At 41.3% G+C, this 22,409-nt stretch overlaps 1 protein-coding gene across 3 annotated transcripts in view; it reads left to right on the forward strand.

Annotated features, from left to right (window-relative positions):
- Positions 1 to 9,912: 9,912 nt before the first annotated feature.
- Positions 9,913 to 22,409, forward strand: part of LOC136885044 (mitochondrial carnitine/acylcarnitine carrier protein) — a 33,598-nt gene continuing 21,101 nt past the window's right edge. Inside the window, exon 1 of one of the 3 annotated variants that reach the window (XM_067157434.2) lies at positions 9,913 to 10,001. The gene's annotated coding sequence lies outside the window, so the exon portion shown is untranslated. Of the gene's footprint in view, positions 10,002 to 16,812; positions 16,953 to 22,409 lie in introns of those variants that run through there. The other 2 variants (XM_067157436.1, XM_067157435.2) reach the window with 2 other exon arrangements.

Raw genomic sequence — 22,409 nt, forward strand, 5'->3', positions numbered from 1 at the left:
AAATGCCATAATTGCACTACTTTGTTGTGTGAAATGTTGCACTGTCTTGTTTCAATATATGTTGTGAATGTGGCGCGTTACTACACAGGAGGAAAAAATATCCAAACAACAAGAAGGGGTTCTGCTAGATTAACGAACGTTGATAGGTGTGTTTATAGATCTGAGAGATGACGTTGATTTAAATTTCTCGCAAATCGCATTAGTGTGGCTCTAGAAGTGGCCCTATGACGTTGCACACAAAGGTTTGTTTTAAACTAGCTGATGTACCCGTAGTTCGCTACGGAATTCTACATTGTGCTCAGGATTCTAAGTTAGGTAGTGTACACGTTATGAGTATGACTGTATTAAATTGCACAGCTCTTAACGTTACTCTAGAAACGCGACGGGGAAGGCACCAAACGTCTTTTCTTATGTGAAGACTAGTTTAGGGAATTCTCATTATAATGGTAGCCCTCTTGACTACCATCAGTCACAATCAAGTTAGGGAATTTTCATTATAATGGCAGACACTCACTCTCCGCCTTCCTTTTTCCATCATCAGAAAGGCTGTCGTAGTTGTTTTCCCAAATGAAATCAACATAGATCTGTACAATGACGCCAGTAGCAATGTCACGATTAAAAGAAATGCTATCATATGAATTACTCGATCAAATGAAAAACCACACATTTTCTCACTTTTAACGAACAGTACTACGCTGCCGAACTAACAGTCCAAAGTTCCAGAGCTAGAATGACCAGGGCGCAGACAGCCGTGAGCCATAAACAATCTTTAATTTCAGGGGCGGTGGGGGCTGGGGGTGGTGTAAAGTCCCAGGGCAAAAACTATGTCGGAAAATGTCAATTCATTATACTGGCGGGAGAAAAACTATCTGACTTTGAGGCAAATTTTTCCTCCAAGCCAGAGGAGAAACTACTTCTTCGTTGCTAATTTGGAATAAAATGATTGTAGAATTTAATAAAAGTGAAGGGGAAGAAGCTTTTCTTAAGAAATAGCTCTTTTCAGGATTGAATTTCGAGTTATTTAGCGAATTATGGTGCTATAATTTGGATTAGGCCAAAGTTGTAATTCTAGACCAGGTCATGAGTGCACCCCTGTCATTATTCCGTTAAGGTGTGCACACTGATCATTTCAATAAGCGCATCAGAGTAGGGATAGAATAGTTGGAACACTATGATGAACCAGTGTGTTACGTACCAGCGGTAACAGAAAATGTACGAACCAGAGGAATAGAATGCTAAAGAAGAAAGTTATCTAACTCCCCAGCTATTTCCCGTCCATATTTAGGCAGGCTGTTATTCTCGGTACGCAAAGTAATACCATCTATCGGAGATGAGTGGCAGCTTAGAAGACAAAGAATATCACAACAAACAATGGTCAATGCAATGTTATTGTTGATCAATTTTATGAGCTTTCGATATTATGGGCCTTCACATTTAGTTTTCTTCCGACTGTGAAATACCAATCAATCAATCAATCAATCAATCAATCAATCAATCAATCAATCAATCAATCAATCAATCAATCAATCAATCAATACTGATCTGCATTTAGAGCAGTCGCCCAGGTGGCAGATTCCCTATCTGTTGTTTTCCTAGACTTTCCTTAAATGATTTCAATGACATAGGAAATTTATTGAACATCTCCCTTGGTAAGTTATTCCAATCCCTAACTCCTCTTCCTATAAATGAATATTTACCCCAATTTGTCCTCTTGTATTTCGACTGTATCTTCATATTGTGATCTTTCCTACTTTTAAAGACGCCACTCAAACTTATTCTTCTACTAATGTCTTTCCACGCCATTCCTCCGCTGACAGCTCGGAACATACCACTCAGTCGAGCAGCTCGTCTCCTTTCTCCCAGTTCTTCCCAGCCCAAACATTTTTGTAACGCTACTCTTTTGTCGGAAATCACCCAGAACAAATCGAGCTGCTTTTCTGTGGATTTTTCCAGTTCTTGAATCAAGTAATCCTGGTGAGGGTCCCATACACTGGAACCATACTCGAGTTGGTGTCTTACCAGAGACTTATAAGCCCTCTCCTTTCCATCCTTACTACAACCCCTAAACACCCTCATAACATAACCATGTGCAGAGATCTGTATCATTTATTTACAATCCCATCTATGTGATTATCCCAATGCAGATCTTTCGTTATATTAACACCCAGATGATCCCCAAAAGGAACTTTCACCCCATCAACGCAGTAAGTAACCCTCAGAGGACTTTTCCTATTTGCGAAACTCACAACCTGACTTTTAACCCCGTTTATATTCATACCATCGCCTACTGTCCATCTCATAACATTATCGAGGTCATTTTGCGGTTGCTCACAATCTTGTGACTTATTTATTACTCTATAGAGAATAACATCATCCGCAAAAAGCCTTACCTTTGATTCCACTCTTATCATAGTCGGTGCGGTAAAACTGAATAAAATATAAATGATCGGAAATTATATTCTCTATAACTTTTGTTGTGTAGTACTTTTCGACTGGACCAATAGCTTAGGAATTTAAAAATTAAATTTTAGGCGCCTTCCCCTAAACTACCATTTCATCCAGGGTGAATTAAATTGTTTATAGCTTAGACTGTAGTTTCTTATTCCCCGATTGTCATTAAATTCTGCTTACCAATTTGCTCGTGGCTCGGCATTCACATGAACTTAGCAACAAATATACACATTCTTTAATATTCTGTTATCATAGCCGGTACGGTACAATGTATAATTCTATATAACTTTAGTTATGTAGTATTTATCGACAGTACCACTAATAACATAAATATTTGATAATTAAATGTTAGGCCTTCCCCTAAACTACCATTTCACTCAGCGTGAATAAAATTATTTACGGCCTAGATTGTAGCGGCTCGTTCCCCGACTGTACATATCGATTTTAATTAAATTTTCTTCAGCCGTTTCATCGTGATGCGCGTACATATATACATATATACACAGGTAGACAGACAGACAGACAGACTGAAATTACGGAAAAGTAAAAATGTGCATTTCCTTGTTACTACGGACATGACCGGTATAGAAACACCATTCTGTTTAAATTCTAAGCAATGTACAGACAAAACGTTTATTTTATACATACAGTAGATACGGGCTATACCGTGAGAGAGCGTTAGTTACCTGTGAGATAGGACGGAGTGACTGTGAGTGGGTCAAGAATGCCTTTACGACGACGAAGAGGCCAGTATCAACAGCTCATTACGGTTGAACGAGGCCGTATAATAGGGCTACGTGAAGGTGGATTTTCCTTCCGCACGCTGTAGCAGAACGACTTGGCAGGAATGTCTCCATTGTGCATGCGTGCTGGCAGCAGTGTTCACGCGAAGGTATGCTCGCAAGAAGACCAGGCTCCGGAGTCTCCGTGGCACCACCGAGAGGGAGGACTGCCGTATTCGGCGCACGGCTATGGCGCCGCGGACTGCGTCTGCAGCAGCAATTCGAGCGGAAGCTGGCACTACAGTGACGCAACGAAATCCGTTACTTGAAGGACAGCTCCGTGCCAAACGCCCTACGGCGTGCATTCCACTTACCCCAAACCACCGCTGTTTGCGATTTCAGTGGTGTCAACCGAGAACTCATTGGAGGATGGAGTGGAGGTCCATTGTGTTTTCCGATGAAAATAGGTTCCGCCTTGGTGCCAGTGATGTATTGATTAAAAGGAGGCCAGGTAAGCGCCTGCATTCCACCTGTTGCGGCGTCGACACATTGGACCTACACCGGAAGTTCTGGTCTGGGGAGCAATTTCATATGACAGTAGGAACACTCTCATGGTTACCCCACGCACCCTGACTACAGATGTGTACGTCCGTCTGATGATTCGACCTGTTGTGACCTGTTCATGAACAGCATTCCCGGGAGGTGTTTTCCAACAGGATAATGCACGCCCCCACGCCGCTGTTGTAACCCAACGTGCTCGACAGAGTGCCGACATGTTGTCTTGGCCTGCTCGATTCCCCGATCTGTCCTCAATCGAGCTCGTGTGCGACATCATTGGACGACAACTCCGGCGTCATCCACAACCGGCATTAACCGTTCCTGTATTGACCGACCTGGCATGGAACTCCATCCCACAAGCTGACATCCGGCACTTGCACGACACAATGCATGAACTTTGCGTGAGTGCATTCAACAGTCAGGCGATTACATTGGTTATTAATGGATCAGCATGACACATTAGCGATGGCTTTTCCTGCGCGGATATTAACCTGTGTTCTTGTACCTTTAACCAATAAAATATGTTACCTCGACAAATTCACAGTATAACCAAGGTATTTACTATTTTTGACTGCAATTAATTCTCACTCCTAGTACGGTTATGGATTGTTCATGGCTCACGCTGCTCATAAACTCGGTTTTACTTTCACTCACCCTCATACCACTATCCTCCAGAACTTTTCTCGAGTCCACCCAAAACATTTTCGATTCATTTTGCAAGTCTGTGCACAATGTTACATCACCATCCTTGGCGCTTCCTTCCTTACTGCCCTATCAGCACATCCATTACAATGCTGAATAGTGAAGGACTTAGTATTGACCCCTGGGGAACTCCTACCTCTACTGAAAACAGCCTCTGTCATTCCTGAAGCCTATTTAACATTTGTTGTACATGTCTTGGATTAGCTTAACATACTAAACACGTAAAAACCGAATTTCGTAGAGAATCGCTAGAGTTTCAAAGAAAATGCATACGGCCTATTTTGTAGAAAACTGTATTTTAAGCACACATGCTGGGCTTTATTTGGTGATGGGGATAACCATTTGCGTAATGGTTTGTTATTTAGAGGAAAAACATGCGCAAATTCAATAACTACATATTAATGGCCGTCGTTTAGAAAAGCTTAAATACCCAAATACGCGTGTGTTTGAACTTATACCTCAGGTATCCGCATACCAAATTTCAGATTAATTGATCCAGTACTTAAGGTATGATTGATCGATAAATGAAGATACACTACCTCACTTAAATTGTCATGCGTTTTTTATTAATTTCGCAAACATTACATTTTTAGATCAGTATCTTGAAATAAAACATTGCAGATTGAACCCATTGTATAGCTCCGTACCTCTTATAACTGAGTAATCAAAAACTGAGGGGGAAGATCGGTGCATCTTATGCAATAAAGTCTTGGAAGTTGCACCCCTACTAAATGACTGTAAAGAAACAAGAACATGTAACTAAAAGGTTTTAAGTCTGTCAAAGACACAAGTTCAGCAAAAAATATAACATTGTAACATACCTGTAAAAGTATTCTGTGCTATTTCCATACCAATAAGCACAACAGATTTCAGTGAAGAGAAACAAATAATTAAACAAACCGCGAAAGAAAACAACCACCATCCGGGCATAGTAGATGAACTATTAAATAAACAAAACAAAAACACCAAGAAACACGCATGAAAGAGAAAAATACGGTACATTGTTCTCAACCACGTTAACAAAAACACATACAAAATAGCGAACATTAAAAAAAACAAGGTCTAAAAGTAGTCTTTCGAACGAACAACCCACTGCAAAGACACATCAGCAAAAGCAACCTAAATAAAAAAAGACCCTTTCTCCAAGTCAGGAGTCTATGAACTCAAGTAGTACCAAGAACCTAACTGCAATGCCACGTATATAGGCCAAACAAAGCGTAATTTCCACACAAGACAGGAATGGCACTATATATCGAACGCCCTTTAAATATCGAACAGTTCACACATCTCGTTGCAAAATAAGGATACTGAAAAGTTTACAGAACATCTGAGATTTCTAAATCAACCCTTCTAAACTTAGCTTTATGTCAATCGATAGATCGAAGTCGTTACCATATTGGCGAGCGCGAGAAAGTCTCGGAACTTTGGAGTTGGCAGTATTTTGATGAGATCGTTGTATTGTTACTAAGGTGCAGTGCCCCTGTTTTTGCCGGTAAAATAGTGTCTTCAGAAGGTATCCTTTAAATAAGAGGCTGTGTTAACATACATACATGTTCGTTAATTTCTTGTATTGTGAGTTTTCACCTATCTTCATATTTATTTCTAAAATAAAATACTGTTCGATATTTGACTCCCATTTTATAATATCGAAAGGACGTTCGATAAACGAGGTTCATTTAATACAAATACAACCTTTAATATCGAACACCACTGAAAATGAATGGGCTGTTTATGATTTTAATTTGTAGTTTGGCGCCGAAGTCCGGATTTCTGTGGTCGTGACTGCTGAGGCATCTATCTGTAACTTGAGAGGGCCTGGATTTGAACCTCATCGGGTATAGTTAGATTTCCTTTACGATGTCTTGTGTCTGTCTGATGCCGTACGTTGTTCTAATCACTTTAACAATACTGTCACTATCCACGGTTTCTCGTCGTCGGCAAATAAAGTGGCGTCGACAAGAGTGTGTGTGTGGGGGCAGTTACCCCTCACTCTTTGAAAAAAATTACATTTTAGCCATTTAAAACTTGAACATTTGTTTTTCCAGTTCTTGCTTATTTCTTTAACTTAGTGCTCAGAGCTTGTCTATGGTCAAAATTAAGACGTCCAACGGGGGAATTGTCCCAAAAGCCAAAGTTGAACCTCTTGAAAAAATGAAACGGTGCCAGTATGCATTATCTGCCTTAACTGAAGCTGTTCAACAGGTTAAGTCCGGTGTGATGTCGCAAAGGCAGGCATCGTCAAACGACAAACTATCTGGACGTCAGAAGATTCGGACTGTTTTTGGCCGGAAGCCATTCCTGAGTCCACGAGAATAAGAGGGCATTAGTGAATGGGTAATCAACAAGGCTAAGAGAGGATTTCTGTTGAAGAAAATAGTTCTAAAAATTGTGCAGTCATCAGGAAGGAGCACACCGTTTAATTATGGAAGACCTGGTAAAACCTGGTTCAAATGTTTATGGGACGGCATCCTTCCCTGTCTCAGAAGAAGGCTGAAACCATTAGCAGGACAGGGCTGCTGTCTCGGAAGGGAGAATACCTGGTTGGTTTGCTGGACTGTCGTGCTACCTGGAATCTGAGGATGTAAGATCATTTATGGAAGGCCCAAGCAGGATCTTCAATGCAGACGATACAAATTTTCTGGTCCATAAGGTTTCAGGAAAGTACCTTGGAGTCAGAGGGGAACAGCTTCAAATTACGGCAACCTCTAAAGAGAAAGAAGACATAACAGTGCTCGGAAATTTCTGTGTCGACGGGCGTTGTGCGCAACAATGATCGTCTAGGGCAACATGACTTACCAAAGAGCCTTGGATCTACGAGAAAACTGAAAGTGGCTGGATGAAGGCCCCAACGTTTCTGAACTATCTTTAACTCTTTAGGTCATGGCTAGAGGTAGAAAAAATTACACTTCCTGTTATTTTATTTCTTGATGAGCACAGCAGTCACTTATCCCTTTAAATCAGTGAATAGTGTCATGACCATAGGATAATATTGTACTGCCTTTTCCCTAACGCCACCCATCTTTTGCAACCAGCGGATGTGGGGGTACTTGCACCTCTAAAGAGAGCATGGGAAAATGCTCTTTAAGATGAGAAAATACGAGCTCTCTGTGCATCAGGAACCAAGGTAAATTTTGCACCCATGTTAAAGAAAGTTTGGGATGATGCTGTTAGGCCAGATATTGTGAAAAGCGCCTTTCGTAAGTGTGGTCTCTATCCACTAGATTCCAGCGCTGTGGACTATACAAAATGTGTTGCAGATATTTTGAAATCCCCAGTGGGAAGGCAACAGCAAGAGAGTGACGAAGGCAACCCATCATCCCTTTCCACTTCAAACCAGAAGTTAAAGTTTGTGCTTGATGACCTGGAAGAATTCTTGCCTCGTCGCATTCTCGATAAGTTCTATGACAAACTAAGACGTGATGAAGGAAAACAGAATAATGGTGAACCAGATTTGTATGCTTATTGGAAAATGTTACAACTCGGTACAATGCAACACGTGAAATAATATCGACTAATCAGAATGAAACGATGACAGACAGTTCATCAGAAGATGATGGTGATCAGGGAAAGATGATTTCACGTGGAATGATGAACGTTTAGAGGTGTATGTACCTTCTCCCAAGAAAGATCTTCCTGGTGCCGTCATTTTGAAGAGTGGAGTAAAAGTTCACAAGCCGAAAATATTGAATGAGCATGAAATTGCTTCGGAACTTGCTTGCTCACCCACCTCAAGTAGTAGCGAAGATCCTTTCAAAGATTTTCTCAAAGTTTCTTAAGTATCAGAAAAACCACATCAGTTTAGATTAAGGAAAACATACGCGATATCTTCTAAGGAGTACCGGGAAGAATTGAACAGAAAGAAAGGAAATAAGGAAGACTAAAGACATGTTCCGCTCTCTGTGGAAGGGTAGAGATAAACTGTTTTATTGTGTGTTTCTCAGGATATTTTAATATGTATTGCCTCCTCTACTTTTGTGATTTATATTTAAGAATCATTCTATTTTGCTCCTGTTATTACAATCGTATAATGTCTAAAGTTAAGTGATTTATAATAAATATTTTTGTTTGGTATTTAAAACCTTGCCGTTCGATATATAAAAATCATGTTCGATAAATAAGACCTCACTGATCGATATATAACGCATACCGTTCGATATATGAAGGAATACAACTGTTGCATTTATAAGGCGCCTCGAGCCTATAAATTATACATTTTAAAAGTCTGAACAAGCTAGTTGCAACCAGGGGATGTTCCATTAAGGTTTTATTACTATTTCAGAAGTCCGTTCTTCACTGGAAAAAAATGCTGATCAATAATTCATAGACATAACCTTAAGCGTTCGATATACAGTGCCACAACCCCACATCAAACCTGAAAAAAAAGTTACAAAATTGTGTTTTTTAATGCTCTCTAAGTGAATTTCGACATGGAGGTAAAGGTAGACAATTTACCAACTTAAATTACGAAATAATTTTTTTTGAGATTTTGATTCAATACTATACAATAACACTTTCACCCAAGTCCCAAGGAATGTTATTACACGTGTATTGCCATTAAACAGAATTACGGCGTGATTATACACTTTAAAATCCTTTAGTATTTAACTGCCCACTAAGAAACTAATACACTAAAAAGACTGCCAGAGTGACGTGTGCACGGCAAGCGGGTGAATTATACCTCAGTGTCCACGACCTTGGCAACTTTGCTACCCTTCTCACAGCACATGTAAGGTTGCCACTACTTGCTGTGGCGCTATACACATCGATTAGCCATGACTAACGACATTTTTTGCCTATTTCCGCTAATTCATTTTTGTAATAATTAAGATAATGAAGAAAAGAATTAGCTGATAAGACAACAGGGATTGTACAAATAGCTTTTCGTACATCCTATAATTCCTAGTTTCAGTCGGCTAAAATGGAATAAAAATGTAATGTTTTCTCCACAAAGTGGGTGGGGTTAATGCCTCCTCCCCCCTCGCCTCCGCCCCCTAATCACCACTACTGTGAGAGTGTACATTAAATTGTTCAGTTCTTCACTGGTGAAAAGTCCGAGAACATGTTCGGCTCGCCAAGTGCAGGTCTTTCGATTTGACTCCCGTAAGCACCCTGCGCGTCGTGATGTGAATGAAATGATGATGAAGACGACACATACACCCAGCCCCCGTGCCAGCGAAATTTACCAGTGATGGTTAAAATTCCCGACCCTGCCGGGAATCGAACCCGCACGCTAACCATTTAGCCATGGAGCCGGACTCTTCACTGGTGTGTCTGCGGGATTATTGCAGCACCACAGGGATCTTTTTCTAAATATTTCGTATTTTAGTGACTTTCATCAGTGTGTTGAGCACGCATTCTGTGTGTTTTTATTTAAAAGATTTACGGTATTAAATTAAAATAAATGTGAAGAATATATTCAAGTGGAATCGGCACAGTCAATTAGCGGATTTGACTCTTACAATGTTGGCAACACTGCTCACACGTGCCTTCACAGGCCGACGAGTTTTTCAGTGCTGACAGCGAGCTCCTTCCAGAATATGACTCGTGAATGAAACAGCATCTATACGGGTTAGTAATAACATAATCAATTTATCTATAGCCATATAGGCCTACTGCACAGCATGTGGACCTTCGTCAACTGTCTGTACATCATAGATATCAATTTAACAACAAGGTCAGTTGTGTAATGTTATCAGCCGTTCATTCATGACACACTACTGTATAAGATATTGCTGCCAACGGAAATTAAAATGATTTAGAGGTCACAGTACCGTAGGTACATTAATTTGATGTATTAGTAGACGTACATCCAAGTATTTCGTGAATGAATCTTCGCACAATGTTTTGTTACAATAGGTAAAGTATAGTCGTTCGTAAGACATAGTAAACGTTCCCGTATTTCCTTTTAAATAGTGCATCCATTCGCAAATTGTCAGGACCACTATGAATAAGACACTTGGGATACTTTTTAACTCCAAACGTAACTTAACAAATACTAACAACACGTGTTATGTTCTGTTCCATTCGTAATGTGTTATCAGTTATCACGTGATACAGTACTGTACTGCGCAAAGAGGGCGGGGCCAGGGAGTGAACGGAAGGAACTCGCTACACAAACATATCGATGGAAGGCCGACTTGTCTTGATCGATGTAACATACGGTCAAATGAATGTGCTGTTATCAACACGTGCCACTTCGCGAGATATCGCAAGACATTGATTGCCAGCGCACCTAGCGGAACAGTCTTTAAACTGAGTGTAGTAGCGCACTTTACACTATGAATTATGCCGAAAGTGTCAGGTGCCAAGTCGTCGTTAATTAAAAAGTGCTTACAGGATTTCCCCCATTTCACATCGGATGGTAAAATTATATTCTGTGACGTTCGCAGCAGAGAGGTGAGTGGGACTTGTATATATTTTCCCCCTGACGATTTATTGTCAATTTAGCAAAATAAACATGGTTTTTAATTGATGCCTATTGAAAATCCACAGCCTGTTTCCAGTCATTTGACCGGGTCAGGAATTCCATTCCTGAAACCCCCATCTAGCGTTGAGGATACGAAATGTAACGAGTGCCGAAGCCTGTCGCACTCCTCCGGGGCAATGGTTAATGAATGAGAAATGAAATGATATTGGAGAGTGTTGCTGGAATGAATTACGACAGTGAAAACCGGAGTACCCGGAGAAAAACCTGTCCCGCCTCCGCTTTGTCCAGCACAAATCTCACATGGAATGACCGGGATTTGAACCACGGAACCCAGCGGTGAGAGGCCGGCGCGCTGCCGCCTGAGCCACGGAGGCTTTAATTGATGGCTATTAAAATACGTAAAACTGAAGCTGCCCAAAAATATTGTAGAATCTATTTGAGTCTATTAAAGGCAGCTAAAATAACATTTAAGCACCTAAAAATCCAAGGTCTGGTAATCACTATTCCATGTTTCTGTGGTGGCTGGAAGCGTAGTGTGTTGCCTGAATATGAAGAGAAACGTGTTGGGACAAACACAAACACCCAATCCCCGAGCCAGAAGAATTAATTAGACGCGATTAAAATCCCCGATCCGGCCGGGAATCGAATCCGGGACGTTCTGAACCGAAGGCCTCAACGCTGACCATTCAGCCAAGGATTCGGACAAAACGAAATCATTATTGAGTTTCATTATTTTTATCAATTTCAACATGCAACTTTTGTAGTTTCAATCTTGCCGCCTGATGCGCCACTGCCAATATATCTCTTAGTTTAATATGGGAGAATACAGAAGTGTCCGGTATTGTCTATGGTGTACTCGCTGTCATCAGGCGCGCCGACTGGATGGGAGGGGGGGGGGGTGTAGGTGGCATGATTGAATATGAACACAGACATATGAAACGGGGAACAACTATTAATGGAAATATTCCTATATAATAACAACATTCACATATAAACACAAAAAACAGAAGAATAATAGAGCTTGTTTCTCAAACACATTTTTGAACGAGATTTATGTACAGAGTTCTCAATAATATTCACGAGTAAACAGAAAAATATAACTTGATTCATAAAAAATATTTTGAAGGAACGTTTTATGTACGAAGCTATCAAAAATAATCTTTCTTTCTTTCTTAATCTGTTTACCCTCCAGGGTCGATTCTTCCTTCGGACTCAGCGAGGGATCCCACTTGTATCGCTACAAGGGCAGTGTCCTGGACTTTTGGGTCGGGGATACACACGGGGAAGAGGACCAGTACCTCGTCCAGGCGGCCTCATATGCTGTGCTGAATAGGGGCCTCGTGGGGGGATGGGAAGATTGGAAGAGACAGGCAAGGAAGAGGGAAAGAAGCGGCCCTGGTCTTAAGTTAGGAAACATCCCGGCATTTGCCTGGAGGGGAAGTGGGAAACCAAGGAAAACCACTTCGAGGAAGGCTGAGGTGGGAATCGAACCCACCTCTACTCGGTTGACCTCGCGAGGCTGAGTGGACCCCGTTCCAGCCCTCGCACCACTTTTCAAATTTCGTGGCAGAGCCGGGAATCGAAACCAGGCCTCAAGGGAGTGGCAGCTGATCACGCTAGCCAATACACCATTTTGCTTCATAAATACTTTTTTTTTTTTTTTTTTTTTTGCTAGTTGCTCTACGTCGCACCGACACAGATACGTCTTATGGCGACGATAGGACAGGAAAGGGCTAGGAGTGGGAAGGAAGCTGTCGTGGCCTTAATTAAGGTACAGCCCCAGCATTTGCCTGGTATAAAAATGGGAAACCACGGAAAACCATTTTCAGGGCTGCCGACAGTGGGGTTCAAACCCACTATCTCCCGAATACTGGATACTGGCCGCGCTTAAGCGACTGCAGCTATCGAGCTCGGTAATAAATGTCCTATTACTACCCTTTACCTATTACGTTTCATTATAAATGTGGAAAGCTCCACCACCTGAACAGTCTCCATTGGGAAATACAGTTCTCTGAATGAATGCCCGCTTTCTAATCTCATTTCCTGATATACACCATCTAACACCTTCTCCAGATTTAACGTCTTATCAGCCTCCGAGGACTACCAAATTTCACGTTTTAATGGGACATAAAATCTAGGAGAATTTTTTAGGGGGCAAAATGACTCTCCGCCTCCTAAGGTCATTTGGAGAGGGGCAGAAATCACCTTGCCCCCCCTACAGTCGGCGCCATTGGCTGTCATCTTGTATGATCTGCAGTAGACATACCAGCACAGAACGCCGGACTGTGTCATTGATTCTGAGTGTCCACAGTCCAGAGCAACGATCTAGAATAATAATAATAATAATAATAATAATAATAATAATAATAATAATAATAATAATAATAATAATAATAATAATAATAATAATGTTATCCAATAGCTCGTTGGTTCAGGTCCTAAGGTACGACTGCAATACCATCTGCTGACAACGTAGACAACGTAGGGGTGGCACAAACCACGGCCTACTAGATCTCTCGCTGCGCTCCTAGAGTCAGCTAGAGAGACGCATCAAGTTGGTCGTGCTCGTTGATTGATTTAGCAAGAGGGCAACCATTTAACAGTTTAAACAATAACAACCTACGATATCTCATTATAAACACCGTCGTTGGGAGCTTTGTTTATATTAGAGAAAAGGTCATTTGATAACATGACGTGTTATCGCGCGTATTCGTTTGTTTGTAGTAAGGATGTGAAGGGAGAGCATATACTGTAAGTCTGTGGTAAGACCCCAACTAGAGTATGGTTCCAGTGTATGGGACCCTCACCAGGATTACTTGATTCAAGAACTGGAAAAAATCCAAAGAAAAGCAGCTCGATATGTTCTGGGTGATTTCCAAGAAAAGAGTAGCGTTACAAAAATGTTGCAAAGTTTGGGCTGGGAAGACTTGGGAGAAAGGAGACGAGCTCCTCGACTAAGCGGTACGTTCCGAGCTGTCAGTAGATACATGGCGTGGAACGAGTGGTCTCTTTAAAGGTAGGAAAGTTCACAATATGAAGATAAAGTTAGAATTCAAGAGAGGACAAATTGGGGCAAATATTCGTTTATAGGGGGAGTTAAGGATTGGAATAACTTACCAAGGGAGATGTCCAAATTCTTTGAAATCATGTAGGAAAAGTCCGGCTCTGTGGCTAAATGGTTAGCGTGCTGGTCACAGGGGCCCCGGGTTCGATTCCCGGCAGGGTCGTGAATTTTAACCATAATTGGTTAATTCTACTGGCACGGGGGCTGGGTGGACGTGTCATCGTCATCATCATCATTTCATCCTCATGCTCAAATCCGCGCCAAACAAGTGCACGTGGTTAGGACCTATCAAGATAGCAGCTGTCATCTTGTCAGCTGTTTAGGTTCCATGGCCTACGTGGTTAAGATGGTAGCAGTGAGGTTATGCCCTGTCAAGATGGCAGCAGTGAGGTTATCCACGTTCACTTGTTGAAAATTCCGCGCCCACGTGGTTAGGACCTGTCAAGATGGCAGTTGTCAAAAACACGCGGATTTTAAATTCCGCACCCCTACGTCGTTAAGATGGCAGCAGTGAGGTTATCCACGTTCACTTGTTCAAAATTCCGCGTCCACGTTGTTAGGACCTGTCAAGATGACAGCTGTCAAAAGCACGTGGATTTTAAATTCCGCGCCCCTACGGCGTTAAGATGCCAGCAGTTACGTTAGGCCCTGTTAAGATGGGAGTAGTGAGGTAAACCACATTCACTTGTCCAGAAAAGTGAGGTTAGGGTCCGTCAAGATGACAGCTGTCAAAAGCACGTGGTCCAGCACTGGCTTTGTTTGTAAACAATGTGTCGTCACGGTCACGTGGTCATGACGTCATGGGGCCAATGAACTTGATCGGAGTCAATGGCCTCGGGTGCTGACTCAGCAGATAAATGCTGACCCGGTGGCTCTCTACCCATAGACCGCGGAGCAGACAATAACAAAAATAATATTAAATACGGTAATAAATAATAATAATAATAATAATAATAATAATAATAATAATAATAATAATAATAATAATAATAATAAAATCCAGCGAGTTGACCGTGCGGTTAGGGTTTGGCAGATGTGAACTTGCATTCGGGAGATGGTTTGGAACCCCACTGTCGGCAGCCCTGAAGATGATTTTCCGAGGTTTCCCATTTTCACACCAGGCAAATGCTGGAGGTGTGTAGCATTAATTATAAGGCTACGGCCGCTTCCTTCCCACTCCTAACCCTTTTCTATCCTATCGTCGCGATAAGACCTATCTGTGTCGGTGGGACGTACTGCAAAGCAAATTGATAATAATAATCATCACCATCATCGTATGGCCTCACCTAACATGTGCAGGCATTTTGATTTGACGGCGCTTAGGCTACCTGCATGTAAAATTCAGGCTCTGTTTTACTCTACCAGATGGCAGGAAAGCCAGAAATCTATTAGGACAACCTATTAGTGAATTTTCAATTAATATTGTCATGGAAAAGTCACATGCCACTAGAGATCTACGCACCCCAGCCTCATCCCTACCTCGGTCGGGTACCCACAATCTTGTAATCTGGAGGCCAACATTTTGCCGGTGATCCACAGAAGAAGAAGAAGAAGAAGAAGAAGAAGAAGACGAAGAAGAAGAAGAAGAAATTGACACAGAATACGGTGAATAAATTAACTCAGTATACTTTGGATATTTTTACGATTCCTACTGGTTACATAAGGTGAAGATGAGTTGATTTACGTAATGTAACTGCGATTTAAATAGCAACTATAGCGAGAACTTCAGTCATTACCTATGATATATTTAGATTGATCCTTCCATGGCCCGTATTGATAGATATGATAATGTAGCTTCGGGACTTTTTGCCGTGTGAAAGGAAACAAGGAGAAATTCTTTATATTTCGCTAGAAAATTCTTCCTCGTAGACAGACGTGTTTTCTTTTCTGAAGAGGCTGATCAAAGTCTTCGCGAAACGTTAGGCATTTCTCCTTGTTTTCTTTGGCACCACAAAAACCCAAAAGCTACATTATCATGTCTACGAGATATTGTTGACAACGTTGCCTTGCGGCCCATCTGTTGGGACAAGTAGTGACTTGCTGTAGAGTGGTAGAGAATTAAAGATAACAAATGAGTGCGAACGGTGCGATGATATACTGATAAACTTGTGTTTTGGAAGTGCGACAGTTGCAATGACAGAAATATGAAAATCAAAAAATTACTTATTACATCATATTTAGATAACCAGCTGCCTTTTAGTCACTATGAAAAAATAAACCCACCCAAGGGCGCCCATACCCGGGGGCAAGGTGGGGCCGCGGCCCCCCTCTAGCTCTCAGGGAAAGGCAAAAATCTAGTGTACGTGTTTTCCTTTCAAGAAAATGATTTAAAAATCATTGTTACGTAAAAGCGGTAGTACCGTCCACCACCAACAGGCAGCGGATGCCGTGGATTATTCTACCGCAGAATACAAATCGCCATTTATCTTCCAAAATATTAAAATTACTACGTACCCCCAGGTCTGGGCCCCCCTCTAGAAACTGTCATATGGGCGCCCATGACACACCGAACTGAGCAAATATTGCCGCGAACTACGTCCTACCACACTTCACCACAGAAGACGGAACCTCCCATTAGCCACTAGGCTGCGTGACAAGGAGACCAAAGAGGATAGAATAACGCAATGCACAGCAAGCAGTTTTCTGCAAGATCTACGGCGTGAAATTAGTCTTTGATGAAGTAGAGTAACTGTTATTATTTACTCTTTGGTATTAGTTATTTTCTTTTTTTACGTAACATATTACATTGCGTAACAGATCTCAACTCGTGAATTGCTAGACTATCTGTATGAAGACTTTTAATCAGTTCGGAAAGAATGAATAACTCAAGTAGCTGTAGGTTTTCGTTTCCTCGGCCTGATGCCGAGATCGTTTAGAGTTGTATTATAAGATTTACTTTATGTCTCTACTGATAACTGTTTCTGTTATTGTCCATGATGTCAAACATGTGAATTACCGTACCGGTATGAACTTGATGAACCTAAAAACGGTTTCGTGATCAACGGTATATAAGTTATCTCGGATTCAGGTAAGATTTACAATACATTAAGGTACCATTTCGATAGCCAGTATATCTCAGCAGGATAGCTGCCCTTCTAAAAGGTTACAAGTCTATTCATTCTGCAAATCAGTCAAGATTAGTTCGATACCTAAACAATGTATGAAATGAGATTGAAAATATCGATACCGGTACGTCTGTTTGTTAATTGCAGATAAGAAATTAAAGTTGGAAGGGTAGCAATCTTCTTAGGAGGGTGTTTAATCTTAGCTAGTGTTTTATAACCTTAATCAGACAACTTTCAGGTGACTTTCGTGTGAAAGTTTCTGTGACTCAGCCCTAATGAACATAAATCTTGATAGAACTGCACACGTTCTAAACACCAAATGTTAGGCTATGTCCCTTTAATATAAAGGTCTGTCGAAATTATTTATCAATTACCATTAGTACCATTCTTTTAATGTTCTACAGAGTGGCCGTAACTTACCCGGTCTAGAAAGGGGTGGGGCGTCGTGCCGACTACATGACACCTCGTAATCTGCAGGTCTTCGGGCTAGCAGCAGTCATTTAGCAGGTCGTCGCCCTTCGGGGCTGTTGCGCCATGAGGTTTAGTCATATCTTAATGTGCAATCATTTTAAGAGAACACAGAACACCAAAATGTATGACTTAATTGAATCCATGACAATTCCCTTTGAACATTATGTTCATATTAGGCAATATTTCGTAAAGCAATACTCTAATTATACGCACTTAGGGTTACTGTAAAGTCATTCCCCATTAAAAAAAAAAAAAAAACTTACCGAACATTTTTTCAGCCTTTTCTTCAGTTCAAGAACTCGAAACTTCCTAATTTCCTATATGCTGTCGTGCGGAAATTATAGTTTGGTGATAGGTCAGATAAATGTAGAGTTTTATAATAAACCTGAGGCATTCAAATTCAAAAATTAGAAACTCATAAAAATCACAAATACAAAACAATTTCTTCTTTTAATCAATCATCTCAGTTTTAAGCAATGCTGGTCCAACCTGTAAATAATTTAAATGTTTAACTTAATGATGATTAATGGTATTGTCCCTTACGTTCCACTACCTACTTTTGACGGTTTCCGAAGACGCTGAGTGGCCGGAATTTTGTCCCGCAGCAGTTCTTTTTACGTACCAGTAAATCTTCCGACACGAGGCATATTTTAGCAGTTCAAGTACCACCGGACTGAGACAGAATCGAACCTGCCAAGTCGGGGTCAGAAGGCCAGCGCAGGAAAATCGTGAGTTCGTGTTAAATATTTGACTGTTCACTAGAGCGTCGCATACATAATATGAACACATGAACATTTAAAAAAAACAGCAATGTTTACTCTTCCTATCAACAATAGCAATTGTTAATAGGCAATACTATAGATGATCGTTCGCCGCCGTACGATGCGCGGATTAAAAACTGTTCGAGGAGTATTTTTGCGATTGCCGACCTAATTACTCTGCCTTATTGTTTAGAAACGCCTTGCTTAGAAATAGTTAATTGTATTAAAAACTAGCTGATGTACCCGTGCTTCGCTACGGGATTCTCAGAAAGAGAGTCTTTGTGGTTTTTTAACTGAAGTCAATATAGGTCATTACAAAAAAAAAACGTCAGGAGGAATGTAGCGATTAAACGCAATGCTGTCACATAAAATACTCGATCAAATGAAAAACCGCACATTTTCTCACTTTTAATGAACAGTACTACGGTGCCGATCTAACAGTCCAAAGTCCCAATGCTGGCCACAGACAGCCGTGAACACTCCTTTGTCATTATTTATGTAAGTGAGCACACTCCTCACTGCAATCAGTGCCACAGAGTATGGACTGAACAGCTCGAATGCTATGATGAACCAGTGTGTTACGTACCAGTAGTATCAGAAAATTTATGAACCAGAGGAATGGCATGCTAAAGAAGAAAGTTATCTAACTCCCCAGCTACTTCCCGCCAATATTCAGGCAGGCTCTTATACTTGGTACGACCGGGCGAGTTGGCCGTGTGGTTAGGGGCACGCAGGTGTGAGCTTGCATCCGGGAGATAGTGGATTCAAACCCCACTGTCGGCAGTCCTGAATATGGATTTCCGTGGTTTCCTATTTTCACACCAGGCAAACGCAGGGCTGTACTTTAATTAAGGTCACGGCCGCTTCCTTCCCACTCCTAAGCCTTTCTTATCCCATCGTCGCCAATTAGACCTATCTATGTCGGTGCGACGTAAAGCAAATTAAAATAAAATACTCGGTACGCAACAGTAATCCCATCTATCGGACAGGAGTGGCAACAGAAGACACAAAGTATATCACAACAAACAATGGTCAATGTAACGTTACCGGTATTGTTGATCAATTTTATGAGCTTTCTATATTGTAGGCCTTTACATTTAGTTTTCTTTCGACTCTGTGATATTAGGGCGCCCGCAGGATCTTTTCCTGGGGAGGGGTTACATTAACAATTTTCTTGAATATAAAAACCATTATAACGTCAGCAACATTAAATTGTTTACAGAAATTTCCGGTTATAACATGTGTTAGATGACTGTCAGTAAGTTCAGTTTATGAAATAATCTGGTATGATATTAAACAATTGAACATCGACCTTTTTAGAATTCGGGGGGGGGAAGCGCCCCCCCCCCCCTGCGGGCGTCCATGGCGACTTACAAAATTATTTATAGCGTAGACAGTAGTTCCTTATTCCCCGACTTCACATATCGATTTTTATTAAATTCTGTTCTCCCATTTTCCCATGACTCGGCGCTGATATGGACTTAAACAACAAAAATCCAAATTCATGAATATCTCTGTTATCTTAGCTGGTATGGTAAAAATGTATAAGGCATAAATAATCGAAAATTTAATACTATATAACTTTAGTTTTGCAGTATTTATCGACAGGACCACTAATAACATAAATATTTGAGAAATAATTTTGGCCTTCCCCTAAACTACCATTTTACTCAGTGCGAATAACGTTATTTATAGCCCAGATTGTAGCGACTTATTTTTTGACTTTGCATACCGATTTTCATTAAATTCTCTTTAGCCGTTTTCTAGTGATGCGTGTACACACACACACACACACACACACACACACACACACACACACACACACACACACACACACACATACATACAGACAGACAGACAGACAGACAGACAGACAGAAATTACGTAAAATTAAAAAGTGTATTTCCTTGTTACTGTGGACACGACCGATACATAAATACCATCCTTTTAACATTCTGAACAATGTACAGACAAAAACTTTTATTTTATATAGAGAAATTAAGTTCGTAGAAGTATACCAGAATTTAATTTCAATTGCAAATGTTAGAAACCTTCAGTTGGATTCTAGACTGGCGGCTAGTACGCTGTTGAGACACCACTGCAAGCCTGCAGTGACAATCAATCAATCAATCAATCAATCAATCAATCAATCAATCAATCAATCAATCAATCAATCAATCAATCAATCAATCAATCAATCAATAAATCCTGATATGCATTTAGAGCTGTTGCCAGGTGGCAAATTCCCTGCTTTGTCTGAAACATTTTCAACGAACTTGGTAATGTATCGATCATTTCCCTTGATAATTTATTCCAATCCCTCACTCCTCGTCCTATAAATTAATATTGACTCAATCTGTCCTCTTGAATTTCATCTTTATCTTCATATTATGATCTTTCCTACTTTTAAAAGCTCCACTCAAGCTTATTCTTCTACTTACGCCCTTCTACGCCATCTCATCACTGTCAGCACGAAACATACCACATAGTCGATCATCTTGTCTCCTTACTCCCAAGTCTTCCCAACCCAAAGTCTGAAAAATTTAACTGTACTCTCGGCCGGGTCAGGGATTTTAACCTTCATTGGTTAATTCCAATGGCTCGGGGGCTTACAGATGCGCAGGTCTCCTATACCGCGTCAACTCGAAAGGCCTGCACTAGAAAACCATCCTCTAATAACATTAAGCAGAGAGAAAAAATTGAAGGGATTCTACAATTCGAAAAAATGAAGGTATCGGCCAAAGAAAGACAAGGGCCACGAAGGGCTTGAAAATAAAAGACTCCCTAGCCCTCAAATGCTCTATTTTGTCGATGTCGAAGGGAACAAGAGTTGACCGAGTGCGGTCTGATAAGATAGATGGAAGTGTGGAGCCTGGCACAAGTGGAGACAATGCCAGGACTTAGCTAAGGTCCCCATGGCCCCTTTCCACGTTCCCAAGTTGAGAGCCCCTGGGGGCAAAGAGAGAGAGAGAGTTTACAATTTTTTGTAAGTCGCACCGACACAGATAGGTCTTGTGGCGACAATAGGATAGGAACAGGCTAGGAGTGTGAAGGAAGCGACCGTGGCCTTAAGGTACAGACCCCAGCATTTGCCTGGTGTGAAAATGGGGAACCACGGAAAACCATCTTCAGGGCTGCCGACAGTGGGATTTGAACCCACTATCTTCCGAAGTCAAGCTCACAGCTCCGCGCCCCTAATCGCACGGCCAACTCGCCCGGTAGAAAGTATTATTTTTAGATACAGTACGACTGAATTTAGATTCTTAAACAAACTGCATCCATATTTTCTCAAAGATGTGTGATTTGCAGTACTGTACATACAAATATATTTTAAAATTACATCCGTAACAATGGATATCCATGTGATTTTATGAATGATATCGATGTTTATAGATTGTAACAACTGTAAGCTTAATTAATTTTTGCTCCGGACTTGTGAAACTAGTTCTTACCCTTCTCTAAAATCCTATAACATGTCTATTCAAAATATTATTTATTCATTTATTTAATCCGTTTAGCCTCCAAGTCCCCCCCTGCCCCCCGGGACTCATTGAGGGATCCCACCTATATCGCCTCAAGGGCAGTGTCCTGTAGCGTGAGACATTTGGTCGGGGATACAGGAGGACCAGTACCTCGCCCAGGCGGCCTCATCTGCTATGCTGAACAGGAGCCTTGTGGGGGATGGGGAGATTGAAGATGGAAGGAGGCGGCCGTGGTCTCAAGTTAGATACCATCCCAGCGTTTGCCTGGAGAAGAAGTGGAAAACCACTTCGAGGATGGCTGAGTTGGGAATCGAATCTCCCTCCCCCTCTACTCAGTTGTTCTCCCGAAGCTGAGTGGACCTCATTCCAGTCTTCGTACATCTTTTCAAATTTCGTGGCAGAGCCGCGAATCGGAACCCGGACCTTCGGGAGTGACAGCTAATCACACTAACCACTACACCACAGAGGCGGACATGAAAATTATGTAATGATAGAAATACTGTTACGAATAAAACTTTGACTGTTTTATTGAACTTATTTAATCGATGATGACCCTATTAGGACACATATATTCGACAATGAATTACGACACTTCACTGATTACTGGGTATTTACACCAATCTCTTGTCCTCACAGCGGGTCTTCAGCAGACGGTCTTCATCTGGAACCGCGGTCATCCGTTACCTTCACTGTCATGCTTCCTCTT

This window comes from Anabrus simplex, chromosome 13 (assembly GCF_040414725.1).
Source record: "Anabrus simplex isolate iqAnaSimp1 chromosome 13, ASM4041472v1, whole genome shotgun sequence".
NCBI lineage: Eukaryota > Metazoa > Arthropoda > Insecta > Orthoptera > Tettigoniidae > Anabrus > Anabrus simplex.